This window comes from Lytechinus pictus, chromosome 11 (assembly GCF_037042905.1).
Source record: "Lytechinus pictus isolate F3 Inbred chromosome 11, Lp3.0, whole genome shotgun sequence".
Classification (NCBI taxonomy): Eukaryota; Metazoa; Echinodermata; class Echinoidea; order Temnopleuroida; family Toxopneustidae; genus Lytechinus; species Lytechinus pictus.
Genome location: NC_087255.1, coordinates 34,244,385 through 34,263,476, shown reverse-complemented (window position 1 = coordinate 34,263,476; position 19,092 = coordinate 34,244,385). Strand labels below are relative to the sequence as shown.

At 34.4% G+C, this 19,092-nt stretch overlaps 1 long non-coding RNA gene across 1 annotated transcript; it reads right to left on the bottom strand.

Annotated features, from left to right (window-relative positions):
- Window positions 1–490: 490 nt before the first annotated feature.
- On the bottom strand, window positions 491–12,692 carry LOC135155924 (uncharacterized). The gene is made up of 4 exons (XR_010295068.1): window positions 12,602–12,692; window positions 11,504–11,698; window positions 2,994–3,091; window positions 491–554 (listed from the first exon to the last, which is right to left on the bottom strand). It is a non-coding gene; the product is annotated as an uncharacterized LOC135155924 (long non-coding RNA).
- Between the last annotated feature and the right edge of the window lie 6,400 nt (window positions 12,693–19,092).

Here is a 19,092-nt window from a genome sequence, read left to right as displayed (position 1 = left end):
CCAAATACGGGACAAAAGGGTTCTACATCGCACCTTTATTTCTACAAGTGTTTCTTGCTCAAGAGTTTTTCCACATTCAAAATATGTGATACACAATAAGATTTCTGCATTTTCTTGAGATAAATTGTTTAGATATCAACCAAATTACTGGTTAGAAAAAAAAATGTTCAAAAGGTTTTGTTCATTTGACTTTATGCTCGGTCCAACCGGATGCGGCTGGTTATTCAGATTCGTGACAAGGGAGGAAGGGGGGGGGGGTCCCATCATTTTGGGATCACGGCCCATTGGTCCAACACAAAAAAATGATTACTATTATTTTGACCAATCAATCCTTAAACGTTTAAAATAGTGATATTAAAATCATTTTTGAAATCGTTTCTTCACATTCTTCACAGTATCACATTCCAGTTTAGCTTTTTGGAGCTGCAAGAGGAATTATCGCATCAAGTATCAAGTATTCACACAACTACAAGAAGTGAAATTTACTGACCTATAAAATGACGGCCTTGCATGTATGGCGACTCACAGACTTGTATATCATATCCTGAGTTTTGCTGCAAAAACAAATATATAAATTATTTGCATATATCAAGATTATGGAAAAGGTCATCACTCATTAACCCGAAAAGGTCATGGGCTAAGTTTATTCTTCCGGTCTATAGTCCGGTATTTGTGTTTCGTTTATTATCTATATTCACTTCCTCACGCGATCTGTTTATTTTATCTACTTTGATTATATCATTAAAATTGATCATCAAAAGGGGTGTATCATTAGAGTGTGTGAAATAGAGTGTCCCATATTGCTCTTCTGTAGGGAATGTATTAGCTACACGTGATCTAGATACAGAACGTATAAAAAGACGCACTTTTGAAAATCCTATGAAATATTAATGAATAAGATATTGTAATGTCCTGACTCTTTTTTATCATTTCTATAATGGCAAAGTCGACAAAACTTGCTATTTGAATGAGCATCACTTACTTTTAAAAAGTCTCATGCCTGCATGTGATGTATTCCATAAAACAAACATTTACACTGAAAAATGCTTTAAGCTACTGAAATCCTTACATTCGATTGGCTAGAAACAATTTAGTCATTCAGGAGCTGATTAAATGAACAATCACCTGTTCACGAAGTATACACGATATACTTTGACTTTATTGTACTACGAGTAAATATATCAATGTAATAAAGAAAATGCAAAATATTCTCGCGTGACCCGCATGCACGTTCGAAAGTAATCCATCTACCCGTTTCTCTATCATATTACTGTATACCTGGAATTTACCTCATCATCCGTGACTAAATATTTCATAAGTGTCATTTTTTTTATATTAAAGTAAGTTATAGTCCAATTATATACCTGCTCAATTTATGTCGTTAAGGAAGACAATAGAGCTAGATGGGAGAGGGGTGGCCACTTGACTCCGTGATGAATGGAGTATGTGCTTGGCTTAGGGTGTTTCGGAAGGGGGGGGGTCATAGTCATAAAAGTAATAATAATGAAACGTTTTTTTTTATAGCGCAAAATACATAAGCAAAGTTGCATGTCTCTAAGCGTTTTTTTACAGAAGGAGTGGAGATGGAGGGGAGAGCACTGGGTTCTTGTGAATAAATGTGTTTTCAAGCTATTTCTAAACTTTTCGTATGTTGTATATTTCTAAGATATTCTGGCAGATTATTCCATAAAATAGCAGCTGCATGTGAAAATGATCTTTCCCCATATGACTTTGTCACAGTATGTGGGACTTGTACTAATGACTTTTTACTTGAACGTAGCATTCTGTCAGGTTTATATGGTGTTAACAATTCAATGAGATACAATGGAGCAAACTGATGGAAACATTGGTAAGCGAATAGAAGTACTTTGTAGTGTATGTGGGATTGGATAGGTCATGTTGCATCAGGCCTACAAGGCAGAATATATGACGGATAATGCATACTGGTGTAAGTGGGAGGCGACCTTTCGCATTTATAGGCTTTATAACATCTCGACAGATTTTAACAATCAAATTAAGCGAGTTTGCATTACAAATTATGTTGAGACTTTAGTTCAACTTTTCAGGTAGGTCGAATATTGACCTGGATGAACGTTTGACTAAAAATTCGCACCTAAATTTCCCTTTGGGTGTTATGGGGCAATATAATCTTACGCATTTGCTTTATTTTTGCTAATAATGGCAATTCCATTACCGAAGTATTCTCATTTTGGAATAACAGATATCGGGACTCAATAGCAAGACTCGGAATATTTTGCACAGTTTTAATGCAATGTATTGATTAACCTCCCCTAATGTGAACTATAAAAGATGAACAAGAAAAATGATATCAGTATTAGACCTACATGATAAAAATACTTACTCAAAAAAAGTAAATCGAATGTAAATAATTCAATTAAAAGATAATAAAAACAGACCAACAAATACTGATAAATAAATACAAAAGAGCAGATAAACCTTAAAACTCATTTATAAACGGTTCATATATTTCCACTATCGTTGATTGGCCCATTATTGTAGTGATTGTGGTCTCTATAGCAATCATTCTATTGACATACATTCTTATAATAACAAAGAGGAAAACAATCAAATGTTCATATTTCCACATCGACATTGATTCGTCTATATTGATTTTTGGCATATTCTTTCACTACGTCTATGACCTTCGTATATATGTCACAGTCCCAACAGGCATGAATACGAAACAAGATCGTAAACTACCTAACTGGAGAATATTTGTTTTTATATTTATGACACTTGTTATGAGTATTCAACCATTCCTATATTCATCAATGATAAAAAAAGAAACTCTCTCTCTCTGATATTAGCTCACTAACTCAATAACCCATTAACTCAATAAGTTAGCGCCGACCGCACATGTGGGACTACATACGAAGAATGATCATATTCCAACGCATAACCTTATGGATCAACATATTAAAGCCATGATAAATGCAAGTAATATCATACGATAGATTATAAAGTCTACTCACCCATCGATTCTTTTGATTGCGACTTTCAATTTTGCTCCACTTTCAGAAAACAATCCTACCTCTTAATCACCCCGGTGGAGGACGACAGCATGACAGGACTGCAAAGAAAGTAACAATTACTAGAATGAGTGACCAACACATTAATCCTGTAGAGATTTGCGATCAAATCAAATTAATATTTGTGTTGTTCAGTTTCCCGCGATTCGACATCCTGAAAATAATCGTCTGCTGAGATATCAATAGCACACAATGTGTACTTTGACACCTTGAGAAGAGATTGGTAGCAAATTCAATGTCATGGATTTGGCTGAGAGGAAACCGATACTAGAAGTGAAAGAAGGTCGTTAGGGACCTCGAATTCATTCTGGCATTCATGATGATGGCATATTTATTGATATAGAATTGTATAGATGCAAGGGTGTGTGTGGTAATAACTGAAAAAGAGGGATATAAAAAAGAGAGAATGACGAGGAGAGTGGTATGACTTGAAAGAAATTAAATTGACAGAAATCATGAGGAAATAATTGAACGCGTACATCTTCTTAATTAAAAAAAACAAAAACATTTTCATCCATAGCATGGAAGCCAACCTCACTCCCGTTTCCATGCTCACAGCTGCCCTAGATTACCATCGTGCAGTCTTCAGAGAATGAAGGTGCTTTTAGTTATTTAGCTGGTACCTTTCGAATTGTATGACTGATGGGGAGGCCTATACAAACAATGTCAAAACGACTACATGGCAGTGAAAAAAAGAAATATGACGGAGATTCTACAGTGCGTATCAAAAAACGTTTACACTTTCAAAAAGCCCTGGGAATTAAAAATATAAAAAATGTGGGTAAGTTTTTCACATATAATCTTGGGTTTGGATCTCATCTTTCCAATGAAAGTAAAAGTTTTGACAGAATGTTACACTTGAGTGAGCACTGTCCGTTTTTGTAAAGCTCGCATAAATCTGTTTGCGCAGAAATGCTCGTTTTCACGCTGTGTCAAGGGGAAAGGGCCAAATCAAACTTACCCCGCGAAACATTTCCCTAGCACTTTAAGTCAATTGAAATCAAACGGATACATTAAAGCATTTTATAACAATTTTGCCATCAAAGTTGAAATTTCAACACTTAGTAAGCACAACCTTTACCCTTTTTGTGCCAGCTGGATCTGAGGACATAACTGAATCTGAACAAAAGTTTATATCAGACATCTCCAGCATTTTTTCACTAAGTTGTTATCATTTAAAGTGGGTTTACATTTCATTTTTCATTACTTGTTTTATTTCAATACTTGTTTCTCCACACTTTTTTCAAGCTTGGCATTGATTAACAAAATGAAAATCAAGCCTAAGCCATTTCAAATTCCAGCTCAGTGTAAAGCAAATATCGTCACGATGGCCTCGGTGTGTGGGGGAGTGGGGTGGGGCGCAATGCACTCTTCGAAGTGTTTTGGGCAGGGAAAAAAGTTAAAAAAGGTAAAAGGTATCTTCAAATCAATTTTACTAGCTAAATTCCACGCGTTCTTCATGATTTAGGTCTACTTTTATTCGCATAACTATTTCAAAGTTCTGCGCAAATCAGTTTTCACTAACTTCTCAAAAGTAAGTGGTGCTCACTCAAGCGGAAATATTTTTGACAGTTATATCGTCATTTGCTTAAATGGATCTGTACCAATGTTAAAATGAGGAAAAATCTTCAGGATATTGCAAATGTATAATTTTACAGGATTTTTTCCAAGAGTTAACTTTTTTTGATACGCACTGTATATCATAACTGTTAGATATGAACATGATTGATGAATAAAATAATGTCTTTCGCGTATTGTTTTGCCTGGTAAAATCGAAAGAATCGATAGATGACATAAATTACATGTATAGGTGAGGGTTTATTTTATTGATTCTACTCGTTATCTTTAACGGAATAGTGCCCTCTGATGAGCATATGCTTAGCAATGAATGATGTCTCACAAAAACACAATTATACAGTAAACAGGTATATCATTCTAGTTTCTGTTTTTATGGTAGTATTTTTGTTAAACTGTTAGTCTATAGGGCGACGGCATGAGGGTGCTTTGTATTTTGTTGGAGTACCATACTGTTACACGGCCATAACGTCTCTCTTTTAATTATCTTTAGTTCCTCAATATTCATTTAGTCTCTTTTCCAGTTGTTTGAGGGGCACTTGAAAATTCAAAGGAGTTGAATCCCGGGGGCAGGATGTCATAGTACCCGTACTCTGCTCCCCCCCAAACAAATACAGTGCAGCTAAATGTATCAGGTAATAATATTGTCATATAGACAAGCGTTTCTTAAAGAGATAATCCAGGCTGGAAATATTTATATTTCAATATATAGAATAAAATTCACTGAGCAAAATGCTGAAAATCTGACTAAAATCGGATAACAAATAACAAAGTTATTGAATTTTAAAGATATTATTCCGATGAAAGAGTTTTAGGCATGTCTTCATGAATATTCATGAGGTGGGCTGATGATGTCATATCTCCACCTGTTCTTTTCTTTTTTATTATATGAAATTATGATTATTCAATTTGTTTCTATACCAAGAACTAAAACAATTGGATTGGCAACTGATTAAGTGCATTAGTTATTAATTGCCGCAACTTATTTCATCATATTGGAGACACATCATTTACACATCTATGAACAAATGAAACAATTATGATTTCATGTAATAACATAAGGAAAAGGAAAGTGGGTATATGACATCATCAGCCCACCAAATAAATATTCATGACGATGTGCATAATAACCGTTTTCACAAAATATAGATAAACTTAAAAATTTTATATCTTCGTTTTTTGTTATCCGGTTTTGATGAAATTTTCAGCATTTTGATTTGTTAATTTTACTCTATTCATTTAAATATAAATATTTTCATCCCGGACCATCCCTTTAAAATCAGACAAATCCATCACCCTCCCCCTTTAACTAATCTGCTGATGGATTAGGATCCAGACGCACAGTCATGGATTATTTTGTGGGCGTAAGTACTCCTAAACTCCCAGATAAGAAATAAATTCTACAAATGCTGAAAAGGAGCAACCACTAAGCTGCATCAACATAATCTATATTCACAATCATAATCCCCGATACCTCATGCATATCACACTGATAAAATTAGAATATTAGATATAAAGTAATTGAAACCATTTTCATACTCTCACAAGGTATTCAGAGACCATTATTGCATTACGTTACACCTGTACTATTGGTGCTTTTAAGGAACCTTGGTTATTCAATTTCACGTTATAGTATCCCTAAATTAGACCACAAAAGAGCCAATCTGGAATAAAATTATTGGAAATGGTTTTTTGACTGATTTGAGTAGGTATGGGTGTCAACATTTACCAAAAAAAAGTTAGGAGGAATACGGGTTGGGGAAAGTGCTTTTTTTCAAGGTCAAAGGTCAATGACCTTTTTGTATATACTGTATAATGGTATCTCTGAGATGGAAAGGCACAGGTTGGTGATAATGGTTTCAAAATGCACAAATTCTTACCAGAATATCAAATAGAATAAAATTAATTACCTAGAATGCACATTTACCTATAAAATTCAAGGTCAAAGCCTTTCAAAAGGTCAATTACCTTTTTACATTATATACCATACCGTATAATGGTATCTCTGAGATGATAAGGTACGTGATGGTGATCATGGTGTCAAAATGTACAGATTCTTACAAGAAGATCAAATAAAATAAACTTAAGTACCTAGAATGCACATTCACCAATAAAATTCAAGGTCAAAGCTTTTCAAAGGTCAATGACCTATTTACATTATATACCATACTGTATAATGGTATCTCTGAGCTGAAAAAGCACAGGTTGGTGATCATGGTGTCAAAATGCACAGATTCTTACCAGAATATCAAATAGAATAAAATTAATTACCTAGAATGCACATTTACTAATAAAAATCAAGGTCAAAGCTTTTCAAAGGTCAATGACCTATTTACATTATATACCATACTGTATAATGGTATCTCTGAGCTGAAAAAGCACAGGTTGGTGATCATGGTGTCAAAATGCACAGATTCCTACCAGAATATCAAATAGAATAATATTAATTACCTAGAATGCACCTTTACCTATAAAATTCAAGGTCAAAGCCTTTCAAAAGGTTAATTACCTTTTTACATCATATACCATACCGTATAATGGTATCTCTGAGATGATAAGGTACGTGATGGTGATCATGGTGTCAAAATGTACAGATTCTTACAAGAAGATCAAATAAAATTAAGCATCGAGAATGCACATTCACCCATAAAATTCAAGGACAAAGGTCAATGTCCTTTTTAACATTAGATAATAATAATTGTATCTCTGAGATAAAACACCGCAGGTTGGTGATCTTGGTGCCAAAATGCAAAGACTTGTACAATACAATTAAACAACACTAAAATAAGTATAAAGAATAAACTTTCACCCTTAAAATCCTACATCAGAGGAAATATATAATCTATATGACATAAAAATAACAAAAAAAAATTTGTGTTCATATTTTATTTCTGAATAACGTAAATAACCATGGCTAATTTGTAATGAAAACATGGAGGTTTCATCATTTCGGTCTGAAATAATGAAGGCCATGGAGAATGTATTTAGGGGTCAGATGTCAATGAGCCCTTTCCAAAATATCAGTGGAAATTAAGTAAAAAAATGTTGATAACCAAATAACACCTTTTCATATACTGCGATGCATTGCCAAAAGCACTGAAAAAATAAATAAAATCAAGTATATAATTTGAAATGATTTTTATTTTAAGTAGCAGCATAATTAATGCATCATTATATCTAAATCAAGGTTGTCATGTCTTTTCTCTCCAGCGATAGGCCACTCACCTCAATGCTATAATAAATACTATAAACTATTAGCTTTATCTTTTGAAAATGGATAGGATAGGTCTAACTCTCATGTCACAGCTAGCATCATCTGAGAGCATTTCCAAACAGCAGAGGGATGATGATGATGATGAAATGAAGGCCATCATTAGAGCTGCAGCTTCTGTCATACATGTAGTAAATTACATATATATCAACTTCAACAAAGGTGAATTCCCGTATTATTATTCATTACCTTTCATCAGTTCATTGCGAACTGCCAGAATCTCTTGTGATGCTAATGTTGCAGGAGAAAACTTCATATCTACTCTCTGCCGTACGTCACCCATGATGCTATTTCTACTAGGTATCAGTTTGTGCAAGGATCATGTTTTTGGTCCAGAACAACTGATTGCTATCATGCACAAATTAGGCATATAACAATGAAATTCAAAAGGAGATAATAGCTTACAAGTACACATCCATCGACCTAACAAAAGTCCTACAGCACCACTTCCAGTTCTTGACAATCAAGCTGTGCAACATATCAGTCATAATATAGATCCTGGTCTGATATCCCTTGACAGAACGTAAGGCTTTCATTGAATGGGCCAGATAAAAGTCTTGAAAATGTCAGAAGGTTTTCAAGAGTTCAATTACTCTTTGCTGAAGTTGAGACACTTAACTTCATCTATGACAAATTAGCTGCAGCTCTAATGATTGCCTTATTTTAATTCTTCGTCATTGTCCCTGGCTATATGAAAATGTTATCGGATGATGCTTGCCCTAAAAGTTAGGCCTATCCTTTCCATTTACAGATTAAGTTATAGTTTTATAGTATTGATTGTAGCATTTGAGGTTAGTGACCTATTGCTACAGAGAAATTAGTACCTTGATTTAGATTGATAAAATGCATATCTAAATGCTACTACTTTAGGTAACTTCACCATTGTCACCATTTCAAATTATATCACACATGATTTTTTTACACTTTTGTCAATCCATTACAGTATATTATAAGAAAAAGTGTTATTTGATCCAATTTTACCTCGGACTTGTATTTTGACATCATAATTGGTCAAGGATTCAACTATTAAATGTGTGTTCTTTTTCCACGCGGGTCAGTCTTTTTTCCATCAGAATCACTATACCTACATGCCACAATCACGTTATATCGACCTATTTACTTAAATTCCCTGACGCTATTGACATAGTTGATTGACCTTTAACTCCTAAATATATTTTCCATGGCCATTTTCTATCCTTATTTCTTTCAGAGTGAAATTATTAGACTTCCAAGTGTTCATTACAAATAGTTATCTGTATTTCTATTATTCACAAATAAAATGTGAATATAATGGATTAATTTCTTTTTTTGGGGGGAATCATGCATGGATATATAAATATCTATAAACTTTTGACCTTAGACTTTGGATATTGGATTATTCTGTATGATTATTTTGAGTCTTTTTTATCTTCTTGCAAAAATTGCTTTTTGACATCAAAATCACCAACATGCAGCGTTTTATCTTAGAGATACCTTTATATGATATATAGCCTATGTAAAAAGGTTATTGACCTTTGACCTTGAACTTTATGGATTAATATGCATTCTAGGTGATTAACTTTATCTTATTTGACCTTCCTGTAAGAATCTGGGCATTTTGATACAACGATCACCAACCTGTGCCATTTCATCTCAGAGATACTATTATACAGTACGATACATAATGTAAAAAGAGGTCATTGACCTTTGAAAGGCTTTGACATTGAATTTTATTGTTTGATGTGCATTCTGGGTACTTAATTCTATTTTATTTGATCTTCCTGTAAGAACCTCTGCATTTTGACACCAAGATCACCAACCTGCACCTTTTCATCTCAGAGATACCATTATACCGTATATGGTATACAATGTAAAAAAAGGGTCATTGAGCTTTGAAAGGCTTTGACCTTGAATTTCATTGATGAATGAGCATTGTAGGTACTTGATTTGATTATATTTGATCTTTCAGTAAGAACCTCTGCATTTTGACACCAAGATCATCAACCTGCACCTTTTCATCTCAGAGATACCATTATACCGTATATGGTATATAATGTAAAAAAGGTCATTGAACTTTGAAAGGCTGTGACCTTGAATTTCATGGGTGAATGAGCATTGTAGGTACTTGATTTTATTTTATTTGATCTTCTTGTAAGAATCTGTGCATTTTGACACCATTATCACCAACCTGTAATATTTTATCTGGGAGATACCATGATACAGTATATTTAAAAAGGTCATTGACCTTTGACCTTGAAAAAAAGCACTTTCCCCAACCCGTATTCCTCCTAACTTTTTTTTGGTAAATGTTGACACCCATACCTACTCAAATCAGTCAAAAAACCATTTCCAATAATTTTATTCCAGTTGGTTACTAATTACGGGATACTATTAACCTTTTTTTTAAACCAAAAGTGGTAAAATCAATAACCAAAAGCAATAACATTTTTGTTGAAATTTACGTTTCTTGGAATGGATCCTGCTTAACGATCAAGTAAGCATTAATGGTGCCCCAACACATTTTTGAAAATCAATCTTGTTTTTTTGAGGGTTCAAAATTATTATAATGGGACCCGTTTCTTACCTGAGACTTTTTTAATGCGCAAACTGAAAGTTCCAGTAGCTTTTAAAGGGATGGTTCGGGCTGAAAGTATTTATAGTTTAATAAATAGAGTAGAATTCACTGAGCAAATGCTGAAAATTTCATCAAAATCGGATAACAAATAACAAAGTTATAGAATTTAAAGTTTAGCAATATTTTGTGAATACAGTCGTCATGGATATTCATTAGGTGGGCTGATGGTGTCACATCTCCACTTGTTCTTTTGTTTTTTATTATATGAAATTAGGTATATTCAATTTTTTTCCTCCAAGAACTAAAAAATGGAATTGATATCTGATTTAGTGCATTAGATATTTATTACTGCAACTTATTTCATTATAAGGGAGACATAATTATTCACACAAGTATGAAATACTGAAAAACATATGATTTTATGTAATAACATAAGAAAACGGAAAGTGGAGATGTAAGATCATCAGCCCACCTAATGAATATTCATGCCGACTGTTTAAAAAAAATATTGCTAAATTTAAAACTTCAATAACTTCATTATTTGTTATCCGATTTTGATGAAATTTTGAGCATTTTGCTCAGTGAATTATACTCTATGTATTAAGATATAAATATTTTCAGCCCGGACCATCCCTTTAACTGTTCTTGCATATTGTCTTATCATAACAACTTTTATGAAACTGGCCCCTAGTTGAAATAATTTCGTGATATACACAATATAGGTGTGTGTACAGAATTCAACTAGTGTTCCGGTGGGTATTTTATAAAGCTGCTACAAAGTTCAGAGCGATTTTTAAAACGCCTGGCATGACTGTTGATTGTTGTGGTAAATGATATAAACAAAAATGTTCATTGGTGATGGTTTAGCGCGTAAGAATGGATCACCAGTCGTTCTTAAAGTCGCTCTTAACTTACGAACAGCTTTATGAAACACCCCCGGAACCGTTGCATAAAATTTACTACCATGGTTACCTTGCCATACATTGGTAACTACCATGGTAACAGCCAATCAAAATCAAGGATTCTATTGAATAAGTGCATGGGGTCCAATACCTTCGCTGAGTGTATAATCCATGACTTGATATGGTGGGCAAGGCTCTACCTCCGTGATGCTTCCTTTGAAACCGATTTGAAACGCGTGCATCGGATCCCAGATATCGTCGGGAGGGAGAAATGGGAGTGGATATTGTCAATAAAGCGGATCTCGGCTCCATCATAATATGCAGTACGGCCACCACTACCAAAAAACTGGCATAAAGTAGAAAAAGAGTGAAAAACATTATTAGATAAAAATAAAATTAGATATTAAGTTTGCCTTTTTATTGTTGTACTAATGTGTCCAAAATACATTCTTGTCGTTATTGTCAGCTTCAACTATATAGACACTGATAGATATATTCTCAACACACTACATTTTCGCCGACTGCTTTTGATAGAGGGCGACAACACCATCGCTGAATAGCCAAGATAAAGTTCTCGCCGCTTTTTTTTTATAGAAGAAATGTTGCTATTTGAAAACAGTCTTCTTTCATTGTAGATGGAAACTCGTGATCACACAAAAATGCAGTATCAACTTTTGATGTTTTTACCGTGGTATTAAAAAGAAAAAAATACAATAAAGACTGGGATCATCAACATTTTGTTTGAATCTTGAAAAAATATAAAGACTTTGTTTTATCCCTAAACATATTTTGTCTTGATTTCAGCATCAATTGTACATTTTCTTGAAACAAAACACTTCCTTAATTCATATGATGAACTATAATTTCTAGTGAATACATAATGTCGCATAAAGTTATAATTGCCAAACCACTTAACCAGTTTTACAAACCAATTACAATCATTTCATTTTCCGTCCATGCAATAATTTGTGTCTTTGTGCGTGTACTATAGATTCAGCTGAAAATTCAGCATTTCTTTTCCGTAAAAAAATCCTAACAAAATTGCATAACTTGCAACACTCAAAAATAAACTCTCATGAAAACAGTGCCCTCTACGTACCACACACGCCACACGTCAATAAATTGCGGTCAATTCAAAACCAGTCTGTCACAAATGACACAAAATCTTCTACTCCTATACATTGAAGTAACTACACAAAATAGTACAATCAAAATATGAATGATTGATATTCAATGGTTCAAAACTCACTCTTTAGGCGGCATAACATCTTGACGGGAATGTACTTTTGGGATATTCTCTTCCCGCTGGACTGAAATCTGATTTTTTGCCTTTCTTTAGATTGAATAATATGGCTGCTGCATGGTGTCTTCAAAACATCAAATTAATGAGGAAAAAATAATTAATTACAAAAAAAATCAGTTTCATTGAGCACATAATTATAAACATTGTCGATATTTCAATTTAATTGGTACCATTTGCATCATTAGCATTCCTTTCAGTATCCATTCATTCAATAATATACAGTTTATTATTTCTTGGAAGTATGATATTATACAAACTATAATAACTTATTAGTAATTCATTCCAGGGGAAATGAAAGTTAAGTGAGTAGCTGAGTACTGCCCACCACAATAAACCTGGTATACTGGCTTGATGATTACTTAGCCATTTCCATTAATATTATGCAGTGTATACAAAGCATTAAATATAATTTTCACTCTAGTTATTACATGAACATGTATCTTAACTTAATTACATTGCGCATTCATGGATTAAGGCCACCAGACAATGACGCCTAGCTTCATACCTTCATACAGGGGTGAAAGTACTTTCTATTGGAAATGGGTATTGTGTTTAGTAGGTGAGCTTTCTATCCTACTTTTAATTTGTTATTGCCAGTAAAATAATGTCATTTCATATTTTTCTTTATCGAATTAAATATCAAAAGTGGGATGGAACGCTTATTTATTACAGACTAGTTTTGTTCGTGCGTGTTGTATTCTGATTCAACCTTCTTTCACTTTCATTAGTGTTATGTAATATTGTGTTTCTGTTTATTTCAGAAGCAGTCGTGTTTTCAAATTAAGTCACTTATTTTTATTCATTCGAATACCTAAATTCAAAACATGCGTTCTGAAATAAAAACATGATGAGTGCCTCATTCTTTTTTCGAAAGCTTTATTGGTAACATGAAATCATGCTATACATTAGTTCTTGGTGAATTCAACGCATGTAAAAACGATGATTTTGCAATGGGAATTCTTTACGATCATGTTGGCTGCATATTGAAATGGATTACAGTTAGAGGCGGCGCAATGGGGGAGGGACAGGGGATCGCCCCTATTTCATTAAATGTTTTACAGGTGAAAAAGAGGGAAACGGAAAAAATAGAGAGGGGGGGGGGAAAGGGAGAGAGGAGAAAGAAGACAATATGAAAGTAAAAAGTCTGAAATATAATACTATTATGCCCCTATTAAATGACGTCACCCCAAACACACACACACATCAAAATATTTTGGTATGGGGTACGAGGGCGCACAGTCACACCCGCGTAATCTGTATTGGTAGGTCTATTAACAAAAACGCACGTAGTATTGGAGAACAATGCATATAGAGCTAGGAGGAGGGGGGGGGGGGGTAAGTGGATGAAGAAATTTTCACTTTTATTTCCTCGTTTCTTTGTTTCTGTCTTTATTTCTTTAGTTTTATTTACCCATTGTAGTATCTTCAGTAAAAAAATGCCTTACAAGAAAACCATGTTGAACACCACGAAATTAAGTAGAGGCGGGTCCACTGGGTTGATAAACCCTTTCTATCTTGTCACTTTCGTTTGAAAATACCGCCATGGTGGTGAACTTTGATTTGTATTGTTTATGATGTTAATAATGGAAATGATTTTTTTTTTCTTTTTCATTTATTCATATATTTCATTTTTTAGGGGAGAGGGAGGGAGCTGTAATTTGTTTTCTGATCAAGATGACAATGAATTTTTTATGGTCGTGATCATTGTTGATAAATTGTGAAAGAGATTATAATTTGTACATGCTGAATGTATCGTTACCCATTAGCCATGTATACATGTATATACCAACATCCATCTGCATTGTATCGTAAATGAAATTAGAATCGTGTTTCATTAGTACCAACATGACTAGATATTACATCCATACGCCGGCCGCGAGCATGACGAATGGGATTGCAATTAATTAAACATGAATACATCGGAAGCAATAATAAAAGATGCAAAGTTGATCAAAAGGTTTTTTTCAGATTGTTTGAGTCAGGGATGCAGCCGCAATCGAATGAAGATGCGCGGGGGGGGGGGGTAAAGGTTTGTGGATGTAATCTTTGGCAGATTGATCAAAAGTGACTGACTTTAGGGGTGGGGGGGTTAGTGTATGTTGATAGGTGGTAAAACGTCATTTTTCTTTCAGTTGACATAATAAGGGTATTAAAGAGTTACACCGTGTGACCCCGATCTCTGTTTTTAATTGCATTTTTTTATAATTCTTTTCTCCCCCCCCCCCTATTTTGTCTTTATTTGAAAAATAATTATTTTAAAATAATGACGGTCGCTCCTGCTCCTCTATAACGCTGTCCGAGATAGGCTTTTAAGCGTTATTGAAATAACGGAATATCATTTGCTTTAACGCATCAATTGTGTATTGCATTCATCCTATTTGTACAGCATTTTAAATCTACCTCACTGTATACGTATTAAATTGTTATTTCTGTAATTGTTGTTATACGTATTTTTCACAGGAGAAAGGCATTTGAATGCGCTGATTTAACACTGGATAATACTTCCTCAAACACCCCTATTTGTTTTCATTTCTCAAGTTCATGATGAAAATTAATCAAACTTGAGTTGGTTAATTAATAGATGTAATGGAGGGAGGCAGGCTTGTATATAAATATGGTAATTTAGTAGATATAAACAGGATATACCCACATCCTTCTAATTAAGAGGACCCCCATCCTCATCATTAGAGTCATTAAAGTGTAAAAAGAGCTCCAAAACGGGGCAGGAGTTTCCATGGAACTCCATCAAGACTTCTAAACGGTTAAACCCCGACCGTGTACGCCTGGGCGCTTAATTGCTGTGATTGCTGAAAGGAAAGGTTTTTAATTAGCGCAGGTCAGTTTGGAAGCCATATCCGAAGATGATCGACAGGAAACGCTCATCTTCCATAAAACCATAATCATTTTTAGGGTATTTAGCACAACAAAGTCAAAAGGAAGCATATCACATTTTAAAAGAAATTGCGTTAGAATCATTTCTATACCTGCAAGAAACCGTATATTCAGTCACACCAACGCCCGACACCGTTCCAGCACTACCGTGTCCGCTCGTAAAACCGCTTACAACCGCTCCAACAAAGTTTGTCCAACGTTTAATCACCGCCCGTGCAAAGATGACGAAGCTGCGGTGGTCCAGAGTTCAAGATTTATGCGTTGGTCTAGCGGACCCAAGCGTCAACGAACTTGCGTCTAGCGGTGCCAAACTTTGACTGGGCGTTGTTGGAGCGGTGGTGAACTTTGCCGGAGCGGAAAATTGCCCGCTCCTCACCGCTCGCAATATTTCGTGCAGCTCAAATTTTCGGAGCGGTAGGAGGGACCATTAGCGGCTGCTGAGCGTTTACGGCGTTGCCTTAACGGGGGCCGACTTCTATTAAACGGTGGGGAATGGAAACGAGCGGTGATTATTTTTTTTCACCGCTCCAGGAACGCTCCAGCAAATTTCTGGCGGTGTAACCAGGTCTTAAGGGGCTTTCCCTTATTATCGGTGAACGGAACAGCCAACACAAAGGCACCAGGCCCCATCAAGATGTTGCAGGGGATTTCAGTGGTGATGGTGCAGGACTGTACTTGTAGTATATTTCTTTGTCGACTCTATTTATATCTATATTTTGTAGTTGTTATTATGTATAAAACATCTATATCCAGAGGGACTGTTGCTGCACTAGCGCCATGAGCGTACCTGGACGGTGTTTGCGCTCAAATATTATTATTATTATTATTATTATTATCATTATCATTATTATTATTATCATTATCATTATCATCATCATTATTATTATTATTATTATCATTATTATTATTATCATAAGACAAATGATTTATGCACATACCCCTCTAGGATCACACATTCACATTGCTTGGTCAAAGTTATGAATACGCAAGGGTATTTTGTCACATTTAGAGGATTTGAAAGGGAATGGAGATTCCAAGATGAAGATATCCCATGGAACGACCACACCAATTTTGGCTTTTTTAAATGAAACGTCATTTCAGTTTCTTACGTCCTTTCGCAGTTGTATTTAGGAGCAACGAACTCTTGAATGAGTTGGGACGTTACAAGGTGATGAACCATCTAAACCTCTTAAAGGGATGAAGTCTAAAGCTGGGTCAAATTGATTTTACCATCATCAAACCTCCTCTCTAGGTAAATATAATAGATTCTTAAATTGTGTTCCATGGTGTTATTGGTTATATGGGAGGGTAATATTTAAGCATTTCTTTGGTAACATGCTTGAAGAAAAGATTATAATTGCAATAATATCAAGCTTTCAAGCACTAATTGTGCTAAGTTCATATTTGTGCTTGTAATTTGCGGCACTCTGGGGACACCTTCTACAGGTGCGATTTGCACCTCACTGGACAAAAAATAAAACACTGAAAGTTGCACCTACAATAGTGTTTAAGACAGAAACGTTATAAAGTCACACCTGTTGGAAATTATCCCAATGTATAACTGTGCGGCAATTTTTACAGTTACAAAGTTAAAGGGATGGTCCGGGCTGAAAATGTTTATAACTAAATAAATATATTAAAATGCTGAAAATTTCATCAAAATCGGATAACAAATAACAATTTTTTTGAATTTTGAAGTTTATTAATATTTTGTGAAAACAATTATATGCACATAGTCATGAATATTCATTAGGTTGGCTGATGATGTCACATCCACACTTTCTTTTTTTCTTATGTTATTACATTAAGTCATAAATGTTTCATTATTTCATATATGTGTAAATGATATGTCTCCATTATGATGAAATAATTTGCGGCAATAAATAACTAATGCACTTAATAAGTTGTCAATCCAATTGTTTTAGTTCTTGGTAGAAAATTTCTGAATAAACCTAACAAGTTGGGATATGACATCATCAGCCCACCTAATGAACATTCACAAAGACATGCCTCGAACATTTTTTATCGGAATAATGCAAATCTTTAGAATTCAATAACTTCGTTATTTGTAATCCGATTTTGATCAAATTTTCAGCATTTTGCTTTGTGAATTTTACTCTATTTAATGACATATAAATGTCTTTAGCCTAGACCATCCTTTTAAACTATTTCCTTAGTATACACAGGACAAAAAAAAAAAAACGAAACCAATGGAAACATGAAGAACAATATTCGCCTATTTGATCAGGAATATTTGCAAAATTCTTCTTTTAGTTTAGAATTCAAAATACCGTCTTTATCTGTAGTATCGTGTAGTCAGGAATTTCATATCTGGGTTAGATCTCAAGTTTATAGGAGCTTGGCATTCTACCTTAAGTCTTCGTCGATAGAAGAATACCAGACCTTTGAGCTGTGGTCTTCTCAAGAGAGCGGTAGAATGTTCCCATGGTTACCTGTTGATTCCAACAGAAAGTGGAAAAAGGAGGATAAAGTAATGTTGGCGTGCGTTTTCTTAGCCAGTTGACATGGTTGACGTTTCGCGTATATGCTTGATATCATACCGTATTTTGGCGGCGTCAGGAATATTTTGCTGAGGGAATTCTACGAAACTAGGTTAAGAAGGTGTTAGGATGAAAAGGATAGATTTAGGTAGAACGTTCTCCGTTTGACATGAGATAATGAAAGTGAGGGAAGGTGGGATGGTGAAAACATTTTTGGATGGAATAAATATTTAAAAAATCAGAACATGAGATGTTAACATTACATATAAAAAAATAACAATGTTATATTAATATTCACTTTTACAATTTATACTAATTTTCACATATTATATAAATTATTTTTTTATGTAAACACTAGGAAAATTTTTCGATCTCTAGAAATGAAAATTAAGTAAATTATTCCTATATTCTATTCTTTCAAACCAAAACTAAATTCTACTATAACTTCTACTATAAAACAAAAACAAAAGACATTACTTTGCGATACAATGAATATTTCGAACATTTAAAATAATAAAATGAAAGAGAGAGGGGGATTATTAAAAACCAAATGAACAGATTATAGGGGACGATAGGAAATGAAGAAACATGACAACAGGGGAGGAAAGAAGAAAGGGGAGAATGAAAGGAAGATAAAGATTAAAGTGGTAAAAAAGAAATATAATCGATAATCCAGCAGCTATCGCAGTCAACCACCCTGACTATCCCGCCCGCCAGTCACCATTTTATCTATCCCCTAGCACTTCGTTTGGGGGTTAGATACATCCGATGGACCGCCAGCATGAATCAAGTACAGGCCTGGCAGACTAAAAGGTGAAACCACTATCCCTATTAGTGCATATCAATATCCAAAAGAGGGATTAGATGTCATTTATCTGTCAATAAAAGCTCGATCGATGCATCAAGTTTCATATTTTTAACTGATTCACTGAACGAGAAACGAGTGGACGAACGGCCCATTTTGCTTACCCCTGACGTTTTGACGCTTTGCAAACTTATTAAAGGTGAGTGATCTATTCGCTACTAATGCCAGATATTTAACCC